At 40.7% G+C, this 23,123-nt stretch overlaps 1 long non-coding RNA gene across 1 annotated transcript in view; it reads right to left on the bottom strand.

Annotated features, from left to right (window-relative positions):
* The window catches only part of LOC108528731 (uncharacterized), a 23,580-nt gene extending 1,113 nt beyond the window's left edge, over positions 1–22,467 (bottom strand). Inside the window, exon 1 of the long non-coding RNA XR_001885275.1 lies at positions 22,298–22,467. This is a non-coding gene — a long non-coding RNA (uncharacterized LOC108528731). The remainder of the gene's footprint in view (positions 1–22,297) is intronic.
* Between the last annotated feature and the right edge of the window lie 656 nt (positions 22,468–23,123).

The following is a 23,123-nucleotide window of genomic DNA, read 5'->3' as shown; positions in this document are numbered from 1 at the left end:
AAAAAAAAAAAGAAATAGTTAAATGTAGTTTTCTCTTTAAGATATTTGTTTATAATTCCAGAATGTTCTTAAAGTCAAACTTACAATTGTGATTTGAAGTTTAAGAAGTAGAAAATGAGGTGTAGGGTTTTCAGTAACTTCCTGCTGGTCATAATTTTTATATCAGCTTTGCTCAGCCCCAACCTTGATATACTGGAGCTATGTGGAGAGAAATACTTTTCAACGTCCCCCAGATGCGTGAGATAAATGGCTAGATGCAGAATAGTTATTAATTAAAAGTCAGGTACTGTGGGCATCTTTTTGATGGTTCTGAAACTGCTAATCACCCGCTCTGTCTACCGTGGTCCTTATATAGGCCTGTGGGATTGAGCTGCTCAGGTATTTAATGAGAAAATGCCAAGACTAGGTTTAATTTACTTGAAGACCGCCTCCCCTCAAATTCACACACAGAGAAGCGCAATTTCTGTGCAAACCGCAGAACATTAAGAATGTCTTAAATCCTTTGAAATCCTTTTCTATTGAATCATATGGTTGAGGGAAGGACCCCCAGACAATTAAATGGAAACAAATTTACTTACTTGGAAGATGAGTCTTTGTTCAGGTAGTACTGATGATCTGGCAGGCCCTCTTTCTGGTTCAGATTTTACAAAGTCTGGACAGATCCTATCTCTTCCTCCTCCTCCTTCGTGGAGCCTTCCCAGATCTCACCAGCATCCAGAGTTGAACTCTGAATTTATAGCTTTTGTTCCCTGTGTCATTTCTTTGGTAATGAACTGAGCCCAGCAATGGGATGTCACCAACATTGTGTGTATGTGTGGTGGGTGAAAGGGCACTGGTATACAGTTAGGTTACAACACTGCTATATACTGGAAGTATATTAGGACTGAAAGTCCTTATCTTTATTTATCTTTGCTTGTCTTCATGTCTTTGGGGTTGGCAAACTGTTTTCAAGAGTCACTATCTTTATGTCATAAACAAGGGAACACATTTACTCTCTCATCCCTGGAGTGTTCTTCCTGCTCCTTCTTACCTAACTCACTTCTTATGCTAAAGAGCCAACTGCAACTTGAGTTGCAAGAAGATGTCCCTTATCCTTGCATCTGAGTTATGTGCCCTCTGTGATATGCTCATGGCCCCTTCAACTACCAACACCAGGGCTCAGACAACGTTTTCTATAAAGGGCCAGCAAGTAAATATTTCTAATAATGCAGGCCATATAAAGTCTCTGTCACAACTACTCAACTGTGTCACTGTAGCTCAAAAGCAACCATGCGTGTGGCTGTGTTTCAATAGAACTTTATTGATGGACACTGAAATTGGAATTTCATATCATTTTCATGGACCAGGAAATATTATTATTTTAAAATTTTTTCTGACCATTTAAAAAATGTAAAAACCATACTTAGCTTCCAGTTGTACAAAAAGGGATGTGGACTGGATTTGGTCTTTGGACTTTGCCATGGTTTGCTGATCTCCGATCTAAGCTCTTGTTTGTTTACTTGACTTTTTAAACTCATCACAGTAAAAGCTCCCCTAGGACCTCCCATCTTAGCACATCTAGGACATAGCAGAGTGCCTGGCTTGTGTGCTGGAGGTTAATCTCTATGCACCTCAGACTGCATCACTAATCACCTGTTCTGTCCACCATAGTCTTCATGTGGGCCAGTGGGATGGATGACTCAAATGTTTAATGAGAAAATGCTTTAGTTAGTGAATTACTCCATTTTCCCACTGCTGACAAAGACATACCCAAGACTGGGCAATTCACAGAAGAAAGAGGGTTGATGGACTTATAGTTCCATGTGGCTTGGGGAGGCCTCACAATTATGGGGGAAGGTGAAAGGCATGTCTCACATGGCGGCAGACAAGAGAAGAGAGATTGTGCAGGAAAACCCCTTTTGAAAGCCATCAGATCTTATGAGACTTATTACCTATCACGAGACAGCAGGGGAAAGACTGCCCTCATGATTCAATTATATCCCACTACGTCCCTCCCACAACATGTGAGAATTCAAATTGAGATTTGGGTGGGGACACAGTCAAACCATATCATTCTGTGGCCCCTCTTGAATCTCATGTCCTCACATTTCAAAACCAATCATGCCTTCCCAACAGTCCCCAAAGTCTTAACTCATTTCAGCATTAACTCAAAAGTCCACAGTCCAAAGTCTTATCCAAAACAAGGCAAATCCCTTCTGCCTATAAGCCTGTAAAATCAAAAGCAAATTAGTTACTTCCTAGATACCATGAGGGTACAGGCATTGGGTACATACAGCCATTCCAAATGGGAGAAATTGGCCAACATAAAGGGGCAACAGGCCCCATGCAAGTCCGAAATCCATGAAGGCAGTCAAATCTTAAAGCTCCAAATGATCTCCTTTGAGTCTATGTCTCACATCCAGGTCACACTGATGCAAGAGGTGGCTTCTCATGGTCTTGGGGAGCTCCTCCCCTGTGGCTTTGCAGGGCACAGCCCTCCCAGCTGCTTTCACAGGCTGGCATTGAGTGTCTGTGGCTTTTCCAGGCACATAGTGCAAGCTGTAGGTGGATCTACTATTCTGAAGTCTGGAGGATGGTGGTCCTCTTCTCACAGCTCCACTAGGTGGTGCACCTGTAGGGACTCTGTGTGGGGGCTCCAACTCCACATTTCCCTTCTGCACTTCCCTAGTAGAGGTTCTCCATGAGAGTCCCACTCCTGCAGCAAACTTCTGCCTCAACATCCAGGCATTTCCACACATCCTCTGAAATCTAGATGGAGGTTCCCAAACCCCAATTCTTGACTTCTATGCACTGGCAGGCTCAACACCATATGGAAGCTGCCAAGGTTTGAGGCTTGCATCCTCTGAAGCCACATCCTGAGCTCTATGTTGGCCCCTTTCACTGATGGCTGGAGTGGCTAGGATGCAGGGTACCAAGTCACTAGGCTGTACACAGCACAGGGACCCTGGGTCTGGCTAATGAAACCACTTTTTCCTCCTAGGCCTCCAAACCTGTGATGGGAGGGGCTGCCATGAAGACCTCTGACATGCCCTGGAGACATTTTCCCCATCGTCTTGGGGATTAACATTTGGCTCTTCATTACTTATTCAAATTTCTACAGCTGGCTTGCTTGGATTTTCCTCAGAGAATGAGATTTTCTTTTCTATCGCATTGTCAGGTTGCAAATTTTCCAAACTTTTATGCTCTGCTTCCCTTATACAACTCAATGCCTTTAACAGCACCCAAGTCACCTCTTGACTGCTTTGCTGCTTAGAAATTCTTCTGCCAGATACCCTAAATCATCTCTCTCAAGTTCAAATTTCCACAAATCTCTAGGGCAGGAGGAAATGCCACCAATCTGTTTGCTAAAACATAACAAGAGTCATCTTTGCTCCATTTCCCAACAAGTTCCTCATTTCCATATGAGATCACCTTGGCCTGGACTTTATTGTCCATATGTCTATCAACATTTTGGGCAAAACCATTAAACAAGTCTCTAGGAACTTCCAAACTTTCCACATTTTCCTGTATTCGTGGAGCCCTCCAAACTGTCCCAACCTCTGCCTGTTACCCAGTTCCAAAGCTGCTTCCACATTTTGGTTATCTCTTCAGCAGCACCCCACTCTACTGGTACCAATTTACTGTATTAGTCCATTTTCATGCTGCTGATAAAGACATACTTGAGACTGGACAATTTACAAAAGAAAGAGGTTTAATGGACTTACAGTTCCATGTGACTGGGGAGGCCTCACAATCATGGCAGAAGGTGAAAGACATGTCTCACATGGCGGCAGACAAGAGAAGAGAGCCTGGGCAAGGAAACTCCCCTTTTTAAAATCATCGGATCTTGTGAGACTTATTCACTATCATGAGAACAGCAGGGGAAAGACCTGACCCCATGATTCAATTACATCCCGCTGGGTCCCTCCTACAACATGTGGGAATGCAAGATGAGCTTTGGGTGGAGACACAGCCAAACCATATCAGTTGGGTATAAGTTACACGATGCACTCTTTGTCCTCCACCACACCCAGCAGGAAAAAAGTACAAAATCAATGCAACTTGATAATATTAAAAGGAGTTTTAAATCCTTTAGCATCTTCTGTCATTGAATTGTATGCTCAAGAGAAGGACCCCGTTACATCTGTGTAATGTGGGTATCATTAAAAATAAAATAAAATAAGGGCCCCAGACATAGTGCTGTAAATAGAAATATTCTGCTTCTTTCCCTCTGTCCTACCACATCTTAGTTCAATAGCTCTGCTTAAATGCAAAACCCTCCCTGCTGGTAAAAGTCTCTCCAGGCTTGGATAATGAATAAATTATCTCGTTCTCCTCCATGAAGCCTCCTCAGGCCCATGAGTTTTTGTATAAGGTGTTCCCTCTGCTTGCAGTGGTCTTCTTTGTGGCTCATTCCTTGTGACATAGGACTCAGCTTTAATGTCACATCCTCAGAGAAGCTTTCTCTGACCACTCAGATGACACAGACACCCACCTTCTTTCTGCGTGTTAGTACTGGTCCTTTCCCTTCCCAACACTAGTATGATTTGCAACTCCTTATTTACTCATGGGTTTGATTTTTGGATCGGCAGTCTAGCATAGTTCCTGACACACAGCAGGTACTCAATAAATATTTGCTGAATAAATGAACAAAAAGTTGGCTTTCTGAGTCACATTGCCCACATTTAAATTCTAGAACCCCACTTCCTAAACTCTTAGGAAATTTACTTGTTAAGCCTTTTTTAATGTGTAAAATGCACATCACCAAATTCATGATGTTGTTGTAAGTATAAAATGAGAATAGCTAAGTATGGTGCCTGCCACATAGTAAGCATACGAGCAATATCTATCTATCCAACCATCCATATAACAACTATTTATCATCTACCAGTTATATATCTATTGTGATCTATTCTACTTATCTACTATCTATCAATCATCATCATCATCCAATTTATTCTCATCTCTTGAATGAATAAATTCATATCAGAGATAATCTCACTAAACGTTTTACACCTATTTGTCTTTGGTTACACTATGCTCGAGACCTCTAATATCACTTTATTCTGCATAGAAACCAGGATAAACAAACTATATCATCAGAGAGAGATTTCTCATGTTTTCAGTTTCTCACCATGTAATTATCCTTGGCTTATATGCACAAACATGCACCCACACCTGGACAGCTCTCTCAGTAGGAAGAATGAATTCTGAGCTACTATGTCATCATAGAAACTTTACATAACATGAGGAAAATAAAAAGTGATCCTGTGGATGCTGGTTAGTTGAAAACAGTCATCTTAAAATCTATTTTTAAAAAAAATCTCTGCTTCAACATTCAGCACTGGTTGGTCTCCATCAAACCGAGACTTCTGCTAATGAAAGCAAGACTCGCTTGTCCAAAACTACAGAAAGGTACGAGGAGTTAATTGTTGCAATTATCCACTGAGTGGACTTGGACTGAGAATCCCTTAAAGGATGGATTGCTAATTGCTGCTAAATGGCGATTAGATTACACTCTCTATGTTTTCAAAATGAACTTGAGTTTAGCAGACCTTAAAGAATTATCTGAGTCAAAGTAAAGGGCAGAAAAGATGTCCTCAGAGTTTGATGAAAACATATACACATGAGCATAAACTCAGAACTTATTTGCAAATTCTTTCTGTTTGTCCTTGCTTTCCAAGAGATATATGATACCATATGCTTTATTAGAGCATAACTTATTCCTATTCCAAACAATTGATAAAGATGAGAAAATCAATGCCATTTCAGAATTAGACATGAACTATGAACCTGCAGATATAATTTTAATATTAATGCTGCATGGTAATATGTTTTGATGATTGTTTTTCATTAGCATGACCCTCTTTGAAGGGCTCATTATGGTTTTACAGACTTTCCAGAGTAGGCAGTATTTTTTGAGACGGATTCTTGCTCTGTTGCCCAAGCTGGAGTGCAGTGGCGCGATCTTGGCTCACTGCAAGCTCCGCCTCCCAGGTTTACACCGTTCTCCTGCCTCAGCCTCCCGAGTAACTGAGACTACAGGCGCCCACCACCACACCCGACTAATTTTTTGTATCTTTTAGTAGAGAGGGGGTTTCACCATGTTAGCCAGGATGGTCTTGATCTCCTGATCTTGTGATCCGCCTGCCTCAGCCTCCCAAAGTCCTGGGATTACAGGCATGAGCCACTGCGTCCGGCCTAAAGCAACATTTTTAAGCAAATATTTAAAAAATCTCAATATCTTTAACAGCTTCTTTTGTTTGGCCTTGGTTTAAGTACATATTGCATGTGCATCCTGGGGGCAAGCACTATATCTTGACATTTCTCTAGTTTCTGTTGCCCCTAGCACAATAATTTAATAATAAATTATTATTAAATAATGTAATTATTAATTAAATTAATAATTAACAATTAATTTAGCCTAGCACTAAACTAAAGCTGGCTAAATTAATAACACATGGATGAATAAATGAATGAACAAATAAACATCATGCAATGATGTAAATTCAACAGCATGCTACTCAATATAAGAGCCAACATTAATCCCTTAGGAGTTCTGTCTCTAAAGTCGATGTAGAAATATGTTTCCTCCTTCCTAAAATTTTCTGTTCAACAATCTTCAGTTACGAAGCTGGCTACTGAGGGCTTAAAATATACTTGGAATGTGCACCCCCTGGCTTCATGTCAGAATCCATTTTATTGGTATTGTCTTTCTATACCTTTACGCGGATTAAAACAAAACAGATTGGGAGATGTTGTCCCTAAATGCCCTGTTAAAACAGTAAAAGAAGGAATATCTACAAGCAAGTTGCTTTGAAGCACTGTGTGTGAACGCACAAGAAAGTACAGGAAAGAAAAACTTCCTCCATTACCTGCAATGAAACAGAGTTCTAGGTCTGACTTGAACCTGAAGTTCTGGTACCATTATTTGGAACCCACCCAAGAAGTTTGCAATATGCAAGAGGAATATCATGGTAGGTTAAATAATGGCCCCTTCAAGATATCAGGTCCTAATCCCTGCAACCTATAAATATTAACATATGGAGAAAGGGTCTTCACAGATGAGATTAAATTAAGGATCTTGAAATAGGAAGATTATCCTGAATAATCTGGGTAAGCCCTAAATATAATCACAAGAATCCCCATAAAAGGAAGGAAGAGAGATTTCAGACAGCAGAAGAGGAGAAGCTAATATAACTTTGGGGGCAGAAATTAAAGTGGTGTGACCACAAGCTGAGAAATACCAGCAGCCATGAGAAACTGGAAGAGGCAAGAACAAATTCTCCCCTTGTTCCCCTGGAGGGAGCCTGGCCCTGCGAATGCCTTGATTTTGGCCCATTGAAGCTGATTTTGTACTTCTGGCCTCCAGGACTGTACAAGCATAAATTTCTGTTGTTTTAAGCCAACAAGTTTGTCATAATCTGTTACAGCAGCTGCAGGAAACTAATACAAATATAGAATTTTATTTTTATTCAGATTGGAACCCAAATCCAGATATGTTCCATAAATTCTTATGACGACTTATTATTACTGCATGACAGTTTGTTAGAAATGCAGAATCTCTGGCCCCATCTTCAGAATCAGAATTTGCAATTTAACAAGATCCCAGGTACTCCATATACACTTTCACATTTGAGACTCGCTGCTCTAAATGACTCTGCAGCCTTTTGGTGAGAAGCTGCTTCTCAGTTTTCTGAAGGTGTAGGGTTAAGTGTTGTATTAACAGGCTGGTGAAGATCTTACAATGTATGAGAAAAGGGCTAGCAGTGCAGGTAAAAATCCTTGTCTCAAACTGGAATCCCAGCACACTTTATACCTTACACCTTGAGAAGGAATGTGTAAGCAGCAACTATCTTGGAGCTGCATCATGTGAGACCAGGATTCTTAAAGATGGTGTTCAAATGCCTAAAAATGATTCTGTTATTTACATGACCAAATCACGCACTTTCCATTTATCCTAAGTGTTAACAAAAAAACATTTCTGATGGTCAGAGCTGTCCCTAGAGAAGTGAGCTTCTGGGTACACATTACATGAATGACATATTGACAAAGATGTTACAGGGACACAAATTTAAATGTGATTAGAGTGAACAGGTGACCTTTAACTTTTCTTTCCAAAGAAAGCTTGTATTTGTGGGATTCTTAAACACCATCTAATGTCATATTTACACTTCTTTAACAAAGAAAACAGGTTGAATTATAGCATCTATAGCCAAGAGAAAACTCATTAAACAGTTTGGATGGATTTCAAAAGCTGTGCAAGACTGTTTTCTGACCTATAGAAAAATCCAGTAGAGGAAATTTACCTGTCAAACTCCTGCTTTAATAGGCAACAGTGAAATGCTGGAGTCAACAACACAATCTATAAATGTGCATGGCAGCTAATTTTTAATTGGCACTTTCTCTTGCACCTGCCATAGGAGTTTCACACATTTATCAAAATACTGAAAATGCTTACTTAGTATTTGCAATCTTGTTCCTTTCACATGTGATCAACACTATACAAATTAGTGTCCCTCTGAACACTCACGGATAATTGGAGCGCAAAAAAGATCACTTTACAGCTACCTAGCTGGAAGGGGTTTCAGGGTTAGTTTCAACTCTTTCATCCTACAGGACAAAAAAAAAAAAAAAAAAAAAAAAAAAAACCCTGTAGGGAGTTAGAAGACTACTTTAACTTTATCAAATGAGGCACCCAGGGTTAGTAGACAGATGCCTATGCTGCCTGTTTCAAACTCGCAATAGTACTGGAAGTTTCTAGGGCGATAGGACATCCAAATAGAGATATGGTGGGGAAGGAGATAAAGTGAGGGCAAGACTATGAATCTTCTATACTGGACTGAATAGGGTCCCCCAAAATTTTATGTCAATTTAGAACTTGAGGATGTGACTCATCTCTTTACCTGGAAATAAGTTTTTTCAGATGTAATTGGCTAAGAAGAGGTCATACTGGATCGAGGTGGGCTCTAAATCAAACGACTACTTTCCTTATAAGTAAGCCATGTCACAGCCATACACACAGAAAATAGCACTATGTGAAGACAGAGGCAGAAGTTGGAGTGATGCTGCTACAAGCCAAAGAATCCTGAGGATTTCTAGCAACCATTAGAAGCTAGGAAGAGACAAGGAAGGGTCCCCCCTTACAGCTTTCAGAGGAAGCATGGCTTTGCCAGCACACTGATTTTGGATTTTTATCCTCCAGAATTGTGAGAGGATACATTTCTGTTGTTTTAAGCCACCCAGTTTGTGGTAATTTGTAACAGCAGCCCTAAGAAACTAATACCTACAGCCCTTGTAATCCCAGCACTTTGGGAGACCAAGGTGGGCAGATCACTTGAGGTCAGGAGTTCAAGACCAGCCTGGCCAATATGGTGAAATCCTGTCTCTACTAAAAATACAAAAATTAGCCAGGCGTCATAGTGCATGCCTGTAATTCCAGCTACTTGGGAGGCTGAAGTGCAAGAATCACTTGAACCCAGGAGGTGGAGATTGTGCTGAGATTGTGCCACTGCACTCCAGCCTGGACAACAGAGCAAGGCTCTATCTCAAATAAAACAAAACAAAACAATGCAGAAACTAATACATACCATCCCAGTTTAGAATGAAATATGTCGATGATGCTGACATTTACATTTATGAGATATTTATGATGATCCAGGCACTATGCTCAGTTCTTGACATGGATTCTTCCATTTAACCCTAGGAACCATCCTGTGAGGTAGATTTAATTATTTCTCTCTCTCTCTCTCTTTTTTTTTTTTTTTAAGAGGAAGTCTCACTCTGTCACCCAGGCTGGAGAGCAGTAGTGCAATCTCGGTTCACTACAACCTCTGCCTCCCGGGTTCAAGCGATTCTCCCACCTCAGCCTCCTGAGTAGCTGGGATTACAGACATGCATCACCATGCCCGGCCAAGTTTTGTATTTTAGTAGAGACAGGGCTTCACCATGTTGGTCTGGTCTCAAACTCCCGACCTCAGGTGATCTGCCTGCCTCGGCCTCCCCAAGTGCTGGGATTACAGGTGTGAGCCGTGGCACCCGGCCTTAATTATTATCCGCATTCTAGACTTGCTTGTCCAGGGAACCACAGCAAGTGGCTGAGCCAGGGTTTGAAGCCTTGTAATTCTGAATAGGGCTTGCTTTCTTCACAGCCACATCCAACTATCTCCCAGTCATGATGGCCAAACTCAGTGCTCATAGAGACAACTGTGCCCTATCTCTGCTCCACTCTCTCTTCCTACTCCTTGAGGATGAATCCAGAACTTTAAGGCAAATAATCCAATACTCAACTGCTTCAGCAGCAGAAAGCAATAAAAACCTTTTCAGCAGGGAATTCCTGATATCAGCCATTAGACCTCATTGGTAAGGTCACTGGCAATAAATTCCATCTCATTATCTAAATCTCAGTAGCTGGAATTGAATTGTCTTATAAATGAGGGAAGATACAGAGACAAAACATGGGGAAAATTATTTCTTTTCAGGTGGGAGCATGTTTAAAGGCCAACTTGAGGGAGCTGAATCAAATATTCAGTTATGTTTTAAATCTAATAGAATCATAGGCATTTTACAAGTGAGGAAACTGAGGGCTAGAAATGAGAAGGGTCTTATCCAACAGTAGAGGCAAGTTACCTAAAGATTCCAAGTTAGAACCCAGGTTTCCCAACCACGAGTCCAATGTTCATTATATACAGCCTTCCATCTGCCCATCTACTCTTTTTCTGTCTATTTGTCCATCCATCCATCTGTCCATCTACCTACCCACACATTCATTCATCCAGGTATACATCCACCTATCCTTCCATACAAGCATCCATATGTCCATCTAACTATTCATCCATCTACCACTCTAACCCTCACCAATTTAATAATTATGAAGCACTTACAAATGATACTTATTGGAGATATAAGGCTAAATGTGACACTGTCCCAGCCCTCAGGAACTCAGTAACACATGGTATTCAAATGCTTGGTTCATCATTTAAGAGTTTCCAGAAATACAGTGGTAAGAATACATAGGTAGAGTTAAATCTGAGTATATGGTCAGCTGTTAAAAATAGTTCCAACTGCAACAGTTTTAAAAATACAGATTCCAGGACCTCTATTTCCTTTTTTCTTTTTAGTTTTCTGAAATCAGGTGCCTAGTTTCAGGAAAATGTAGTTATTGCAAAATCAATAAAAAATCAAGCATATGATGCATGGATTCATAAGTAAAAAGTAATAATTCAAAAGTAAAAACTAATAATGCATATCATGGATCATGGGTTCTGTCTATAATATGTCCATTGTCATTATGAGATTACTGGTATTTATTTAGCCCATGAAATCATTATGCATTTAGATATTTACACATTTTAAAGTAGGATCTGTCTCGTTTAGTCCAATGAAAAAAACATTAGAGAAGCATTGTTAGAGGACAAAAACTTCATGTGTTCACACTCAGCAATGCAGTTGTCTTTCATTGTTCTCTATCCATTTCTTCCCAGTTGCACAGGGATATATTCATATTGAGTGCCAATAGAGGGGAATGACTCCAGGAGGCACACTGACCTGGATTCAGATCCCATGTAACCTGATGACTCCAGGCAGTAAGATTAACGAATGTTAGAGCAGAAGAGACTTTTAATAACTTTATCACGATTTAGGTGCTCACATGTCTAAGTTCACTTAGCATTTACAACCATCATGGACCTAGTCGTTTCATCAACTCCACTTTACGATTAAGGAAAGTGAGGCACAGGATCAAGTGTTGATGTGCTAGTCGTTGCAAAGGAAATACATTTAAGATAAAATCAGCTATAGCAACCATTGTCTGCACCTCTTTTGTGTCATGATTTTGTTTGTATTTACTCACTTTGAGTGCTATTCAGCCACTCAGTGCCTCTGCCTGTCTGAGATATTCCTCACAGCAGACACCACAGGATATGGTAGAAAAGCCCCTGAGAGAGCTCAGAAGATGTGGCTTTCAGGGGTGGCTTTTCTATTTACTGCTTGTGTGGCCCTCGGCAAGATACTTATTCATTAATTTTTAAGCCAGAAGAGGCTTCTACAGTGATCTGTATCAATATCCCCTCTACAGATGAAAAACTAAGATCCAAAGGGGTTCAGATGTGCTGAAGGTCACACAGCTAATTAGTGGCTTAACATTCACTTTAAAGTAAGTCTTACTCCCTGTAAACACACATTAGAAATGTTTCAATCTCGATATCTAGTTTGCTTTACTTTGGGGTCAGATTTTATGGATTCAAATCCCCACTCTTCCTCTTACCAGGCATATAACCCCAGGGCAAATGACTTTTCCTGTATTCCAGGAAATTTTTATTTTTGGGACAAGGTCTTGCTCTGTTGCCCAGGCTAGAGTGTAATGGTGGAATCACTGCTCACAGCCTCAACCTCTTGGGCCCAAGTGATCCTTCCACCTCAGCCTTCCAAGTAGTTGGGACCACAGGCACGTGCCACTACGCATGGCTAATTATTATTATTATTATTATTATTATTATTATTATTATTTTGAGACGGAGTCTCGCTCTGTTGCCCAGGCTGGAGTGCAACTGCATGATCTCGGCTCACTGCAACCTCCGCCTCCCAGGTTCAAGCGATTCTCCTGCCTTAGCCTCTCAAGTAGCTAGGATTACAGGTGTGTGCCACCACACTTGGCTAATTTTTAAATTTTTAGTAGAGATGGGGTTTCACCATGTTGGCCAGGCTTGTCTTGAACTCCTGAGCTCGGGTGATCTGCCTGCCTCAGCCTCCCAAAGTGTTGGGATTACAGGTGTGAGCCACTGCACCCAGCCTATTTTTAATTTTTTTTTTAAATTAAGACATGAGGTCTTGTTATATTGCCCAGGCTGGTCTTGAACTCCTGGGCTCAAGTGATCCTCCTGCCTTGGCCTCCCAAAGTGCTGGAATTACAGGTGTGAGTCACTGCACCTGGCCTAGTCTTAACATTAAAATAGGATAGAATAGTATCGATCTCCTTATAATTTTGTAAAGAATAAATAACGTGATCCAATGAGAATAGTTTGGATAATACCTACACCATATTATTATGGGTTTTAATTACATCATCTGTCTTCATTTGTGAGGCTTTTGATAAAGGCAAAAATCCTTCAATACTTAATATTTTCAAAATGGATCACTACATAAGAAAACATTTTAACTTCACTTATCATTTATTCATTCATTAACCAAATATTTATTGAATACCTATTGTCTATAGGCACTGTTCTAGGTTCTGGGACATCACAGTAAGGAAATACACTGAACTCCCTTAAATTCTGCTAGGTGTGAACAGTAGAAATGTGGTCAGTGAAAGAAAAAAATTAAAAGAAAATTCTAGTAGGATTAGAGGACAATAATTAAATAACAATTAAGTAAATTATTTATTAGAAGGTGCTAAGTGCTAGAGGGAAAAGTAAAGCAGAAAAGTGGATAAGTAATACAGATGGGGTAAAGGGAACTGAACAAGAATTGACCTTTTAAATAGGGTGGCTAAGGAAGGTGACATTGAAGGAATATTTGTGGAAGGAGAGGGAGCTACCCATGTAGATATGTGGGCAAAGGGTATCCAACAAACAGCCAGTGCAAAGATGCTGAGGCAGTAGTGTGCCTAGCATGTCAATGGACTAGCAAAGATTTCAGCATGGTTGGAATAGAATGAGTGTAGGGGAGAGTTGTAGGAAATGAGACTGGAAAAGAAACAGGAGCCAGGCCATGAGGTGCCTCTACAGTCATTGAGGTACCTTGTTTTTTTTTTAAAAACTTTGCATGAGTTATAAAGGTACTGGGTGGTTTTAAGCAGAGGAGTGTATCGTTTGACTTATAGTTTGATCATGAAACAGGTAGTTCAGCTGCTGCTGTGTTGAGAACAGATTCGAGGAGACAAGGTTGGGTGCAGAGACATCATTTAGGAGGTTTGATACATACAATGCTACATGTTGACCAAAACAGCTTTGTTTTCCTCCCAGGTACACACGAAGCCTACATTTTCCAGCCCCTTGGTATCTGGGTGGAGTCATATGTCTTGAAGTAGACAACAGAAAGTGAATGGATATATCTTCTTTCCAGATCTGCCTCCTAAAGGTCTCATGCTTTTATATGCTCCCTTCGGCCTGTGGGGCTGGAAGCCAAGAACTCAAACAGTAGAGGCATATGATGGAAGCAGGGCAGGTCCCTAAGTCATCACTTAGGTAGAGAAGCACTACCCAGGAGTGCCCCCAGCCTGTATAAAATAGTGACGTAAATGAGAAATAAACTTTTACCATGCTAGGCCACTGAGAGTCAGGGATATTTTTTACCATTTTCTATTACAGCTCTAGGGAGCTTTATGCTGACAAATACAAGAGGCTAGTTCAATAAACCAGGCAAGAGATTGTAATGACTTGGATCTGGGTGTTAGCAGGTTATGAAAGGTGACTGGACACTGCATGTATTTTGAGGTAGTCACCTACTAGATTTTCTGACAGATTTGAAAAGGAGAATAATAAAAGCATCAGGGATGGTGTCAGGGATTTTGGTGCGAACCATTGGAAGGATGGGGTTGTCATTAACAGAGCCAGGGAAGACCACAGGCAGAAGGGGTACATATGTTAGGGGACTGTGAGACAGGGGGTTTCAGGAGTTCAGATTTTGGCGTAAGAGGTCTTAGATGATTATCATTTGTACATGGACATGCTCAGTGGTCAGTTATAACACTGTACATGGTAGTGTGCTGGCCAGCTTGTACCAGCTTATGAGAACCAATTACCAGATGTGCAGGAGTTTTATGAGCCAGTTATTAAACTATTAGTAACTGGAAGTCAGTCGTAGTGAGAGTATTTATACCCTAGAAGTTGGCAAATGCTCAAGTCAGGGTTTTTTTTTCCCCCTGGAGTTGGTTGTTAAACATTTAGCAGCATCCCATTAGGCATAAGAGTTGAGGAAGAGGTCATGTTTACAAATGAGATAATATCTTTATGATTTATTTTCCCCCAAGACATCTTAGAATCTCTCTAGTGTCAGAAATATCTTCCATTTAATGATATTTTTTCCTGGTCATGTTCTATTAACCAATGCTGTTTTTAGACAACTAGTACATGTACAACACCATTAAATGTAGTTCACTGTGTGATAACTGTTATACACTGAAAATGTTCAGTATTTTACTTCTATTGTCTATTCCATTTGAGGCAACAAAAAATAAAATTAAATAATCTCAATCTTAAATCTCAATATGCACTTATGCGTCTTTTGTAAAATTTCCCACATTTGTAATATCCCAGATATTCTCATCTTTATTTATTTAGAGTCAAATACCTGCTGAACACAATCACTACTAACTTCAGATTATCCATTCGTAAAATAAGGATTATGTTTTCCCTGCCTACCTCACCAGATAATTGTGAAGAGCAAATGAGGCAATGCACATAAGAGTGTTTTGTCAATTGTAAGCAAACAGAATGAATGTTGATAGATCTGAAATAAAATGACAGAGGCTCTGCATCACCTGTGGTCTTCAAAAGATTTATTAATGCCTTTTTGTGAATGGCTAGGTACCACTTAGAGTCAATTGGGCTGACATGTTCCTGCTGTTCTAGAACTTGATAACATGATGACTTATCATGGAAATTAATCTGGAAGAACTCCCTGCCAAGTTATATTTAAGGTATGCAAGAAGAATGTAAGGAAATGCTTTCTTATTTCTTTACTTCATTACTTTCCTTACCATGGACACTTCCTCATTCCTGGAAAGGAATATAACTATTCATCAGCTATAATGATGGAATCTCATTTTTGTATATTGTATTTTTACCTTTAACTTTTAAACAATGTCTGTTGCTGAAGGTGCATTTCTCAATATTTGAATTCAAACTGAGTTAAAAGGAGAAAAAATACACAAAATAGTCATACATTATGAGATACAGTGAATAAAATTGTATTATTTATATTTACTCTATAGTCCCAATAAATGGGATTTCCAATATTTCCATCCTTTTAATATTTTATTAAAAATGGTCAATTGGAGGATTAATACATAGAAATATTTATATAAATACATCAGTATAACTTACATGGAAATGTTTATAAAAATAAAATGTCAGGGGATTCTTATGTGCTTAAAGGTCTTTCAAAGTGTTTGTAAGCCTTGCGTGAATTTTGGTATCCTTGCTGCTGAAGCTTCATGAAAGTGATTAGATCAAACATGAGGAGCTCTGTCATATAAAGTAGGAATTATTGTCTACTCAGTTTGATGCTGTATTTGCATGAAACTTCTTCCGACGACTAAATGGTTGGTTCATACGACTGGAAGGCAAAGGTTGGATATGTTTGGGACAATAGTTAAGCCAATTCTGAGAGAAATCTAAATACTAGAAGAGCTTAATGGCTATTTCCTTTTATTAAAGCTGGTGCTATGTATGCATATTTGAGGGGCCATACTGCAAAATGGGTGATTTTTTGAAATTCTTGTGATTTTTGAGATTCCTTTAATTTCAGTGAAGGGATAAATTGTCATTAACTTATAGAAACCTGATGAAAAACACTAAGGTGAAATGCCTGACAGGGTCCCATCTCATTCAACATTTTTTCTCTAGTGTTTCATAGACCCAGATGCAACACTGCAGTGAGTATATTAGGCATGGTGACTACACTGAATGACAGAATCAACACAACATCGTGAAGTTGTAAGGAGAGTAAAATTAGTAAGAAGACATGTAATAGGCACGCGTGTAGCCCTAATGTAGGTTAAAAACATCAGTTGTATGAGTATAACAACACCTGTGATATACCTTGATATAGGCAGGATCTTCATCTCATTGGTCTCCAGAGTCCTGGACATTTTTTCTAGTCCTAACTGTTTTTCATGTGACAAGCACTTTATATTTTCTGATCAGCTTCATATGGGCACAACTGACCATTCCTTGTCTGCATCAGACACCTGTTTCTTCCTTCTGGGAGTTGGATAGCTGATGATCTGGTTAACATCTGTATTAGTCTGTTCTCATGCTGCTAATAAAGACATACCTGAGACTGGGTAATTTATAAAGGAAAGAGGTTTAATTGACTCAGTTCTACATGGCTGAGGAGGCCTCACAATCATGGCAGAAGACTAAGGAAGAGCAAAGAGACATCTTACATGGCAGCAGGCAAGAGGGCCTGTGAAGGGGAACCCCCCTTTATAAAATCATCAGATCTTGTGAGACTTATTCACTATCATGAGAACAGCACAGGAAAGACCCATCCCCATGAGTCAGTTACCTCCCACTGGGCCCCTCCCATGACATGTGGGAATTATGGGAGCTACAATTTTAGATTTGGGTGGGGACACAGCCACACCGTATCGGTGTCCATGCATATACAACTTGGAAGTGTGGAGGAATCAATGTCCCATAGAGCAAGCCTTTGCAAATGGAAACTGACATCAGTAGATCAATACATCTCGTTTCCGCATGGTCCTGAGAAGCAACTGTTTATATTGCAGCCTCTCAGAAACTGGTGGACCTACAAGATCTGGCAATCAGTCATATCTGCTGCTATGTAGAGGCAGGTAGGATATTGTACTATCTTTTGGGCTCTTTTGTCTCCTGCTCCTCTTGACTTTCCCCTATTCTTGTTCCCTTTAGGGGATCCCAGGGTAAGATTACTCCTCCTCCCTGCCACCCCTTATTTGACTTTACCATCTCCTAAAATAAACACCAATTGCAAAAATATGTCACATATATGAAAAATACTTGGAGTTCTGATGGTAAGTTAAATGTGGGAAAGAGAAGGATATGACTACATTCAAAAAAACCTCAACTCAAAATTAGACTACCTTTATCAAAGGAGACACTACAGGATTTGCTTAAATTCCTGCAGTTAATAAGAAGTGGAAGTTATATTTGAACTCCCCTTGTCTGAGTCTATAACACATGCTATGATCCTCTACATTATATGGAAGGAATTAAAATCTGTTTCACAAAATAAATGAATAAAGTATTAGAAATCTTCATCGTAAAAGAAACTCATCCTTTGGTGGTATATGAAGGTTGTCTTCAAGAAAATAAAATACTGTTATTTGGAAGATTTGAACTTATTACATGATTCTAATGAGAAAGATTAAGAGGAATAAGCAGAATAAAAACAGCAACCCAGCTAGGACAAGAAAAATGTAAAAAACTGTGTATGCCAGTCACGTGCTGCCAAATGCTTTATAGATATCCTCATTTATATTCACAACATCCTTGTAAAATGCTTACTGCTACCATTTCCATTTTAAAGACTAGAACACTGAGGTGTGGACAGATTGAGCAGTTTGGCAAAGGCCTGGTTATCAAGGAAGTGGTGGAGCTAGGGTCAGAACCCAGGTCAGTAGGACATTGAAACCCTTGTGCTTAATCACTATGGTATCTTGTCACTGCAGAGATGCAGCATGAGCTCAGTGTTAGAAAGGAAATGTAATAATCAGGGGTCTTCAATATATAATCAGCTACCCCTGTGGGGGTGAATTCCCTGCCTGCAGTGATCCCAGAGCTGACCTGCTAGGTGTGATGGGGTTGATTCTCTTAAATGGAGACAGGGCAGACACGTCATCAGCTCTGTTAATTCCTCCACATAAGTAGAGGTGGAGGGCAGGAGGCAGGCAGAACAGGATCCAAGGGAAGCAAAGCTGGTTTGGATAGCATACAGGGGTCATTGAACAGAGGCATTGAAGGCTCATATTAAAGTTGGGGCTGGAGTGGACTCATAATTTGGCAAGATGGAACATGGCAATGGAAACAGGTATGTTGCAGTAAGGATCCAAAAAGGCCTGATTATTGAATGGGAAGAGCCACTGTGTTTTTAATCAGCATTCAGTACTTCTCAGACCAGCCTTTACTCCTTAAAAAGACCTTAAATGGAGTCGGCCTTACCAGGTTTCCGGAATGGCCTGGATATTCACATAGGGAGATATTGCAGAGGGAATTCATGCTTTAGCAAGAGCTAGGCTGCATGACCTTCAAACCTTAAAACGCAGGAAGTCCAACTAATTTGGGAAAGCTAGTAAGGGCTGGACCACTGGGAGGATCTGCTCTAAGATATAACAGTTTTTTATGGTAACCCAAGAAGTTGACAACACCAACCTGGATTAGTTAGTAGCTGATTACCAGCAAAATCATTGTTTCATAATACATTGCTAGTGAGATCTGGGAATAAAGAAAAATGTTGGCTCTGGTTTGAATCACACTAGACTTCTGACTCCATTCAAATCTTTTTAATGAATGCATTTAGGATAATCCCTTTAATTCTTCCCTCAGTACTTCTCCAATCAGGGAACACATGGAACTCCCATTAACTATCCTGAACAGTCGTTCATGCCCAGATATAGGGAAATCAGCCCGGAAACACTGACAACAGTTTGCACAAAGTGGCATAAGACAGTGTGACTCATGCATAGCAGGCACATTTGGAATGCAGAAAATCACAATGCATGTAGTCCTACAGTCACCAAGAATTCCTTATCATTTCTTAAGGCAAGCTTCTCTTGTCTTTTCTCGATTATGCTTCATGTGCACTTAACTCAAAATTTAATTGAATTGGTTGCTTCACAGATGGGATTAAAGGATGTTTTAATTTCTAAGCAGAGACAAAAGAATGACTGGTATTCATTCTCAAGTTAGAAGCCATTAGGAAGGAGGAGGTTTTAGGGGGTTTGAAAGAGTATAACCACCTTTGAAGGGAAGTGGCATGTTTTCGGAGCATCAGGAGGATTTAGTTCTTAGTAAGGAGACAAGGAAGGGCAACTGGAGGTGGATTGTAGATCAAGTCTGTCTAGAGCTAAAGGAAGGTGAGGTACTTGTCCACCAGGGCTGCATCTCTCGGTACTGCTAGTAAGAGTTACAGGGCTATGAAAGGAAGAAGATATCTTGGCGGGAGAAGGGAGGTGAAAGCCCAGTAGGAAAAAATGAGAAGCATCAGGCAGGACTGAGGAAACTGGCAAGAGGTAAAGTCAGCTTGCTTCCTCCTGCATCCGGATCCCCTGGAACACAATTAATTATGTCTAAATTAATCCTTATACTAACTCAACACTAATCCCAACCCCAATCCCAACCCAAATACTAACTTAATGGAAAGTCAGTAATCTAGGGGGTTGATATAGTTTGAATATATGTCCCTGCCAAATCTCATGTTGAATTGTAATCCCCAAGGCTGGAAGTGGGGTCATGGGGCAGGTCCCTCATGGCTTAGTGCTGTCCTCATGACTGTGAGTTCTAGTGACATCTGGCTGTTTAAGTATGTGGCATCTCCCCACTACTCTCTCTCTTGCCCCTGCATTCCCCATGTGAACTGCTTGCTCCCACTTCATCTTCTACCATGAGGAAAAGCACCCTGAGGCCTCCCCAGGAGCCAAGTGGATGCTAGCACCACGCTTCCTGTACAGGCTGCAGAAATGTGAGCCAATAAAATGTCTTTATACATTACCCAGTCTCAGGTAATTTCTTTTTTTTTTTTTTTTTTTTTGAGACGGAGTCTCGCTCTGTCGCCCAGGCTGGAGTGCAGTGGCCGGATCTCAGCTCACTGCAAGCTCCGCCTCCCGGGTTCACGCCATTCTCCTGCCTCAGCCTCCCGAGTAGCTGGGACTACAGGCGCCCGCCAACTCGCCCGGCTAGTTTTTTGTATTTTTAGTAGAGACGGGGTTTCGCCGTGTTAGCCAGGATGGTCTCGATCTCCTGACCTCGTGATCCGCCCGTCTCGGCCTCCCAAAGTGCTGGGATTACAGGCTTGAGCCACCGCGCCCGGCCCTCAGGTAATTCTTTATAGCAATGCAAGAATGGCCTAACACAGGGATGGAAATTCAGAAAGATCTTAAATAATTGTCCTAAAATGATATTTAAAGTGCTATCAGTCTATGAAATTATGTTGAAAAATGATTTGCATTGGGCTAAACGATCTCTAGGAGTTATTTAACTCTCATATCAGGTGAGAATTTTACAGGTGAAGAGTCTGAGGCTCAGAGAGGTTGCATAACATGGTGATCATAGGGCTTGCATGTAGGTGTGAGCTGGGCTAGGGACTGAGCTCACAGAGTCTAATTCCAGGGCAGCTGGTGAAGACATGACTGAAGGCCTGCAACAAGGTGCCCTCAGAAATGCAACTGTACACTGAGAGCTTGCCAGTGTCCAAGTCCTGAGCTAAGAACTTCCTGCGCATGCTAGTTTAATTCTCATTACAATGTACTGTGAGTTGGTACTGTATTAGTCTCCTTTGACGGATGAGGCTAAATTACTTGCTCACGATCACTTCATTCACAATCAGGGTGGGGTCTGGCACACAAACTCAGCACTGGTTCACCCCAGAATTCCAATTACTCATCTACACACAAAAAAGCTCTTTCATACTCTTGAAAAACCAGATGAGAACCACATGGACCAGATGGGAGGTGATGGATACCCATTTTATAGTTGCACTGGTTACATTGCAGGTAATCAATGAATATTTGATCCAAATGGGTCAAATCACAGGAAGAAAGACTTTGATTAGATATGAAGGTGAACATAAACCTGAATACTGGAACCAGTGGCCTGGGAAGTACTCTTCCAAAACAAGAATAATCACAACAGCAGGCATAAGGGTTTTGGTGATCAATATTATTAATTCATAACCCTGGCTGTATATTATTGGTAGGGTTAGGGACACTGCTATAGACTTAAGGTTTGTGTCCCTGAAAAATTCATGTGATGAAATCTAACCCACACTGTGATGACTTCAGGAGTTGGGGCCTTCGGAAGATAATTAGATCACAAATGCAACAGCCTCATCAATGGAATTAGTGATATTATAAAACAGATCCAGAGAGCTTTCTTGCCCCTTCTACTATGTGAAGTCACAAGAAGATTCCATCTATGAACAGGAAAGTAGACCCTCACTAGAATGTGGTCGCACTGGCACCCTGATCTCAGACTTCCTGCCTCCAGAACTATGAAAAATACATTTCTATTGTTTATAAGACACTCCACAAATGGTGTTCCATTATAGCAGACTGAACCTACTGAGGCAGGCACTTAAAAAAAATAAAGTGACCTCACCCAGAACTAGTTAAATGAGAATCTCTGAGGATGAGGTCTGGATGAGGAACATTTAGAAAAAAATCTCCTCTGGTGACATTAATGTGCAACCTAAGGTCCTTTCAACCTTTTGGTGCCTTGAACACTCTTTGAAACATCTTAATTGTCCTGATTGTTTTTCGTTGCTAGATATCTCTCCCCTGCATCTGAAACTAAAGAATACTAAGCTATACCACAAGCCTGTTTGCTTCTAACACATACACTGAAGACTGAAGTTAACAAAATGCCAGTTCTCAAATTCTAGCAAGTCCTAGACTCACCTTGAGGGCTCCTTAAAGACAGATTGTGGTGTTCCCCCCTGCACCCAATGTCTGATTCAGTAGGTATAGGGAAGGGCCTGAGAATCTTCGTTTCTCACAAGTTCCAGGTGATGTTGATGCTGCTGGCCCAGGGACCACACCTTGAGAATCACTTTCACAGAAGGCTTGAAGGGACAGGGATAAGAAAAAATAAAGTTGTTTTCTGTTATACTCTGAGTCTAACTTATTCAAAGTAAAGTTTACAGCTAGTGCTGGAATTCCTGGGTCAGGAGAATCATTGACTGCTATCTTCTCATTTAATCCCCATTTCTCTAGTCACTGCCACTTCAGCCTCCTGCCTTTCAGAAGTTTAGCCAGTTAGGCGCCAAAATTATAGGTCTTGATTTCCTGATTTGCCATAGACAAGTTTAGTTTGACATCCTAGAGAAGTTGAACATTTAGCCAAAATCGATCAGATTCTTTCATTTTCCAAAATCACTTGACAAAGTCCTCACTCTCAGAACTGGCTAGCCGGGAGTGGTGGCTGAGAATTGTTGAATCACAGATGCACTGTATTACAGGCAAGGTAAGTTGTGTCTGTGTCAAGAAACTGAATAGTAGGGTGAGGAGGAAGCAAAGCTAACCCCGATCTGAGGTGCCATCAAAAAATTTTCAAAAAACCATCAAGGCTGGACTTAAGGGGTGGCACGGTAGGGCCCTCTACCATCTGGTCATGCAAAGCCAGGAAGATCTGGGGGGCGGTGGGAGCAGTGGCTGCTTGTGTTAAGTGACTCTGTTTGCTCTAGGTGTTTGTTTCACGTCACACCCCTGGACAGTATTCTTTCAC

The sequence above is a fragment of the Rhinopithecus bieti genome, unplaced genomic scaffold (assembly GCF_001698545.2).
Source record: "Rhinopithecus bieti isolate Rb0 unplaced genomic scaffold, ASM169854v2 scaffold_5101, whole genome shotgun sequence".
NCBI classification, from domain to species: domain Eukaryota; kingdom Metazoa; phylum Chordata; class Mammalia; order Primates; family Cercopithecidae; genus Rhinopithecus; species Rhinopithecus bieti.
The sequence above is the reverse complement of the archived record's forward strand: the minus strand, read 5'-3'. Positions and strand labels throughout refer to the sequence as shown.